The sequence below is a fragment of the Monomorium pharaonis genome, chromosome 9, assembly GCF_013373865.1.
Source record: "Monomorium pharaonis isolate MP-MQ-018 chromosome 9, ASM1337386v2, whole genome shotgun sequence".
Lineage (NCBI taxonomy): Eukaryota > Metazoa > Arthropoda > Insecta > Hymenoptera > Formicidae > Monomorium > Monomorium pharaonis.
In genome coordinates this window covers 385,955-392,962 of record NC_050475.1, presented here as the reverse complement: position 1 = coordinate 392,962, position 7,008 = coordinate 385,955, and the positions used below count along the sequence as shown (strand labels likewise).

Below are 7,008 nucleotides of genomic sequence, written 5' to 3'. Positions count from 1 at the left end.
CAAACATGGCCGGACGCAGGTACCAACCGCCAACTGTGCATCGCTTCTCCAACGCAACCGGAACGAGATCTCGTGTCGATCGTCGTCGAGACTGTGCTCCGGCCGATCGCGAGCAACGCGAAACTCGCGGCGAAATTGTACGCGTGCCATCGTAACGAGCAACGAGCTGTTGCTACGCGTAATGGTACAGTAGTTTCCCTCGCACGAGTCGTCGACCGCCGAGGAGAGGATCGTCGCACCTGTGGTCGTCGTCGAGGCAACCCGTCGACAGGTCGGAGGTTACGTCGCGGATGGTTACGGTCGACACTTGACGGACAACACGCGGTACGTAAATCACCCCGAGATCTCGTAGATCGCCACTAACGCGGAAGGGCCGAAGATTGCCGCGCGATACAGTTCCTCCGCCCCCGTCCGCCGTTCCGCGCTTACGGCAGTGGCGTCCCGCGCGTCACTCCACGAAAAAGGAGGAACCGCGAAATCGGTCCGCGCTCACTCTGCATTACCGGCAACGACTTGCATAGTTGCATTACCCGCGACCACCCGCGACAAGCATCGCATTCATCGGTCATCGTCCTTTTCATCAGGTATCGTTTATTTACTTCTTCGTGACTGGTCGATTAAATCGCTCGATCATCTCGCACGGGCATCGATTCATCTTCGGATTCATCAGTCAACTCGATTATTGTGATTGAGGACATTGAGGTTCGTTTAACAAGTGCAGCTCGAGATTCGTCATTTGCGATCGCGTTCGTTGTTAGGTTATAATCTTGTCGCGATAAAAACCTCGGTAACAAAGGTGTAATTGAGTTTCGTTTCGTGAGTGCTGCGTTACTGCTAGTGACTCGGGTATATCGTGGGCATTGAAGGGAGTACGAGAGGAGCTTCACCCCCGCGGATTTGCGGGTATTTCGGTGGGAACTTAATAATCCGCGGCTCGATAATAACGATTCGTGGAAGCTGGGGCTGGAATCGCGCGCGCGGCAAAAATGCGGCAGTCATCTCCCTCCCTCTTTCTCTCTTTCTCTCTACCACGATCCTCGCGTCGGGACGACGACATCGTGGCATTAGTAAAAACGCGATATTGTCTGACTCAACAGGTTGCCGCCGCCGCCCCCGCGGCTGACGGCGGCGGCGGTGGAGTTGCCACCCCGCACGCGCCGCCAGCTTTGTATTAAATAAACCTGACGCGCTCTGTGGGGTGATCTCTCTCTCTTTCTCTCCCTTTTATCGGACTTGTCGGACGAAGACCGAAAGAAAGAGAGACAGACATCCACGTACAGTCCATTAGTGACGTTATTAAGTATCTAATTCAGTGCTTTTCTGTCGATCTCTAGCGAAACGAAACGTGATGTTTCTCGCGCGCTCTTCTCGCCGTAGTTTCGTGAGAAAGAGACTTCTTAATTGGAGTTACGTCGACGTGGAGAGATTTTGCGTCACTTGGAGCAGCGAGAATTCATAATAAGGGATCAAGTGGTGAGTAGAAATTCTGTGAAATAATTTTTATTATTAACTATGAAGTCATAAATATATTAATCATAAAACATCAATTACATATAATATAAAAATTAATTATAGGTTCGTGCAAATGTTTAGACCAGTGGACCAGTAGACCAGTAGACCAGTAGACTAGTGGACGTCGTACCAAAAAGATACATTTGTGAGATACACCCACAATGTGAGTACTTACAAATATGTGAATACTAAAGTGAAAATTGCGCCAGTCCAACAGTCACTTTTCAGTCCAAGAAGAGAGTAAAGCATTCACTCCATAATTAGAATGAAATGTTCACTCTTAGAGAGTGAAAAATCACTCCAATTAGGAGTTGCTTTTCTATCTAACAAGGAGTGAATATTTTCACTCTCTCGAAAGGAATGAATAATTGAATAGGTTGAATGTTAAAAGTGATTAAGTCTAATTTTGCATTTTTTTACTTTTTTGTATAAAATTTTTTATAGTATTTTATGTAAAAAAATACTGTTCTAATCAAAAATTTTATACAAAAAAGTAAAAAAGTACAAAATTTGACTTAACCACTTTTAACATTTACCTGTATTATAAGACAATAAATCTTCCAATGTCTGCAAAAGAATGTGTATAATTAGATTTATATATATTACGTGTATATAATGATTGCGTAATAATTTGCGGAAATATTTTTTTTTTAATATTCACATGAATGAACCGCAGTAAATTTGTGTTTAGGAGATCATATTTTAAAGAGGAACCGTTCTCTCTGTACGCTTTTGTCCGCTCTTGATCTCGCAAACACGAGAGCATCGTCATTACGAAAAGGGACTCTCACCATGTGCAATCCACGGTCGACCTGAGAGCTCGAAAATCCCAATCAGCTGCTCGCCAGATATTCGAGCAAACAAGGGATTCGCTCCGACAATAGAATTGTGCTTCTCTCGTCTCCGCGCCACGCTCGCGCGTGCTCGGCTGCACATGCGTACATATTTTCCAGGGCGCGTTTTCTCTGGCGTGCATGTGAGGCCATGGAAATTTGAGAGCCTCGCCAGAACTTCGTGTCGCATGTCCTCAAGGTGTTCGATTTACACAAAAAATTTGGTTATTTAGCGTGGATTTTGTGCGTGTCCATGAAAGTAGAGACTCGAAAAAGTATGCGTTTTATTAAATTCAAAGATTTTTTTTTTACACTTTCTCTTATGTAACTGACACAAACTTTTCTTAAATCGATGTTTATAGTTTTTACTTTCACATTTCTTATATTTAAATTTGTTTTGCCATGAACTTAAAAATTCCATGTAGCAACAAGAGGCTTAGTGTCTCAAGGCTGTACTTATAACAATAAAATATATTTTAGGCTCGGATTATAAATACTACAGCTTTAGAATTCAAAAAATAATAATCTTTCTTTCTAAACTTACTTTTTTTTTAAGCAAAAGAGTTAACTCTTTTTTGAACGCTTTTGTTGTCACTTTTAATTTATTGAGCAGAAAATTGTTTTAAGAAAGAATAATTGTTTCATGATCAGTTTCGAAAGTAGCTTTCTCCAACAGAAGATCAGTTTTTTTTCTCGAGGAACAAATAGTTTTACTTTACTGTTAAAGTAACTCTTTTTAGAAGGAACGTTTTTTAGGACGGTTGTCCATTGCTTTCTATATCGTATTTCTGAACCCTTTTCTGCCGCATTATTCGTTCTCAACCCTTTCATTGTGCCGCACTATCGAAACCCATCGAGAAACTTTTCTTTCTCTCTCTACTGTAATTCATCTTTCGATGCGTCCTGGTGCGCCCTAACGAAAGATCCCGATTTCGCCCTGAAACCGTAAAAATCTGCAACGACCGTTTCATTTCCCCTATCCGTCGACATTATTTCTCTCTCCTCCTCCCTCCCACCGCGTCGATGATCATCCTCAAACACGCACGGACGGTCTCCTCTTCACGAAATTCAACTCTTGCTCCAGCTCTCCCCACGTTCCCACGGAATCCTTTTTCCCGAAAATACTAGCTCTCTTTTCCTCTTTCACGTCGTTTCTCTTTCGCTCCTTCGTGCGCACATATACGTTACCCGGGGGTTGCCTATGCCTGGTTAAAAGAATCCGCGTCGCGGCGAAAAAAAGACTTGCGCGTATTGTCACGGTGAAATCCGTTTTATGGGCAAATTTTGATGGACGTGAAAAAACATAGCGGCTCGCTGAGTGGCAGAAACTCTTGGCGGGAGACACTGAAATATTTTGAATGTTCATCAGAACTAAAGAAATTTGATTAAAAATTGGATCAAAACCTTTTTTTCTCGGTCTAGAGGAATGATATACTTCGCGCCTAATAAGTTCAGACGATTCGAGATTAACGGTAACGGTTTGTCGGCGGGAAATCAGAGCAATTTTCCGCGACCGGCCGGCGCTCCGGGAGGAGAGGCAACGAATCCGGCGCTCGAATGCACCAACGCGACGCACTCGTGAGCAAACAAAGTCGACGGCGACGTTAGGCGGGATGTGCCTTGTGCATATATAGACGGCAACACGGAGGGCCCGTTCTCTCTCCCTCTTTCTCTCTCTCTCTCTCTCTCTCTCTCTCTCTCTCTCTCTCTCTCTCTCTCTTCTCTCTCTCTCTCTCTCTCTCTCTCTCTCTCTCTCTCTCTCTCTCTCTCCTCTCTCTCTCTCTCTCTCTCTCTCTCTCTCTCTCTCTCTCTTTCTCTCTCTCGATACGGCTTGGTAGCATCTGCCGACGTTTCATTCGCCGTAGTTTGCGCTTCCCAGGCTCCCGCGGATGCACCTGGTCCTTACTGGTGCCGGTGCATTCGTCTCTTCTCCCTCCCGCTCCCTTTTCCGTGCTCGCTTCACGAATCCGCGCCACCCGGACATGCTCCCGTGAACTTGAATAGATCGATGGATACGGCCCTGGAGATCGGCTCAATAGCAGAACACCCCGCCGTAGGTGCTCCAGCTCGCCGTTTCGGAGATTTATCTACACGTTCCAAGGACCGTACATAAGAGTCGTCGTTGGAGGAGGAGGAGGAGGAGGAGGGAGGACGCGCCCGTGAAAGATACGCTTCGAGATCGATAAACCACGTTTAGAATATAGACGCGGTAGACGCCGATAAGTTCGATCACGCGTTGTGCAAATAAAGTTAAGGAGCACAAAATAAATTGCACAACAATAATGTAATGTATAAATTTAAATAGGAGCTACCCTCGTAGAATAGTTTGAGTAAGCATTGCACGACTCGAATCAAATATTTATCTGGACGAACAATGCAAACTTCGTATTTTCTCGAAAACGTGTTATTAGTGGATACAAGATGATAAAAACAATAGAAATAAATAGAATCATCTTTAAGTCATTTCAAATTCTTTAAAAATGACTTCAATTTAAATTTGAAAAGTAAATTGACAAACAAATCACTTACCAATTGCTGCGCGAATTGCTGCATTAATCGTTGCACCAATTGTTGTAATTGTGCAGCAAGTTATCCAAATTGTGAATTGGTATTGTGTTCAGATATTGACCACAGCACTATTGATATACTATATCCATACGTAATACGATAGTCGACACGATATTTCTTTTTGGGACTGCCGACACGTTCCACTCATCATAATTAATATTAATATAATTAATAATAACGCAATCAATTTGTGAGAATCTATCGTACAGTATTACGATCACACGGAGTTTACTTCGTGAAACTGTCGCGGTATTTCCGATGTACGTTTACTTTTACGTTGATATTTCTGTCAGACTTAAAATCATAATACCGTACTGTAATATAATGCCTCTTCTACAATGAGTCCGTTAATCGTTGGTAGTAAGAAATCTAGCCCATCATTATTGATCTTAGAAAAGAAAACTGATTTTTACATTTCTCAATAGTTTTCGCATTCTGATTTTCCACAACATTTATGTATTATTTATTACGATACAATTTTTTTATGTCTTGTCAAAATAAATCATATTTATACGTTCGATAAAGGTAAAGATATTCCAATAAATAAACCTCGTACTTTAAAAGGTGATTTAACGTGAAATCTCGCGCTGCAAAGAAGCGCTCGCATTCCCATGAAGACGGCGATGATAGAAGGAAAGGGAGGAGATGCATTCTCGCGGAATATAGGTCGACGATTCAACAGAGTCCCGAGGATATCCTGCCTATAGATTGGCGGGAAGAAGAGGAAGGAGCGCAAAGTGCGCTCATGAATGAGGAGCCCCGAGGACCTTATCCAGAATATCCGTGCACTTGCACCCCGCGCTACCGACCCTCCCGGTGACACCCCCTTCCGGTTGGGCGATTTTATGGGTTTGCCGACCGCCGGATACCCCGACGAGTGTCGTCTTAAATTTTCGGTGAGATTTTCCTCTCTCTTTTGTTCGCGGTACCGAACAATTGCAAGTAAAGCAGAACAATACACGAATTAAGAGAATTAAAATGCGATAGGTGCAAAAAGGTTTATTTCAAAAATTCATCATGACTAAATTTTAAATATATCAACGAACCAGAAAAAGTTATACTCTCTCAAGAGAATAGAGAAAGATGATTAAAAATTATTTAAAGAGAATATTCAGAAGCGTGTACATAAAATCTAGAAAAATTACATTCATAAAGTGAAAAAATGAGCTAATCTTGAACATTTTTAGAGTCATGTTATATCATAAATTTCACACCTATTACATAATAGAACTGTTTTAAGTTTATTAACTTTTACAACTCTCTTGATTACATTTTTCACCGAGAAAAAATTTAATAAAAAAACGTGATTGTATTATATGTATGTATTGGTAGTTTTTGAAATTTATTATTTATTTATTAATATTTCAAATATAGTTCTGTCAATTATTTATTTTCAAACATTTTTTTTATTCCGACTACTGGCACTGTACTCACGAGAGGTATGAGGTGCAAACAGAATTTGTCACTTTTTCGGCAATTATCGCTAGTTCTCACATAGTTATTGATGCGTATTAATAATTCGTCGAGAATTATGTCGTGTAGACTTATAATATGGACGTAAATCAATTCTAAACCGATCTGCGAAACTTTTAAGTCGGTGATGCGTCACACTCGCGAATACCATTTTCATAATAGATAATCATGATTTTTCTAACAACCACCGACGAAAGAGACGTGTACAACGTGTTTCACGTCGATATACAGCTGTAATTTTCCGACAGACTACCGGCGCGAGTTAGTGTACCCAACTTTATACAGTAATTGAAGCTTTGATACGATACTAATTTTATACGAATACACACTTGCGGACGTGTAACGCGATAGTTTGCCTCACGTAAACTCCAGGGAGAAAAGGGCGGCTACTGCCCTTCGGCGTGGCCCTCAGGTTGGAACGACAGGTTGTCGATAAACACAGGTACCTATACGTCGTACAGAGCCGCATCGACGGCTGCTTCCGGCTTCGTCGAGCCAAAGTGTTTCGTCCACTTTTGGGAATACGCTAGCGACCATAGTCCCAGCTTTATCGAGCGGCTATCTAATGTTCAATCGATTTCAAAAGTCGCCGCTTTGAAGAAGAATCAAGACTATACGCGAT

At 42.2% G+C, this 7,008-nt stretch overlaps 1 long non-coding RNA gene across 1 annotated transcript; it reads left to right on the top strand.

The window, feature by feature from the left end:
* The first annotated feature begins 702 nt into the window (after window positions 1–702).
* LOC118647425 lies at window positions 703–4,013 on the top strand. Its single transcript, XR_004964697.1, has 3 exons — window positions 703–1,473; window positions 1,576–1,675; window positions 2,204–4,013. It is a non-coding gene; the product is annotated as an uncharacterized LOC118647425 (long non-coding RNA).
* Window positions 4,014–7,008: the final 2,995 nt, after the last annotated feature.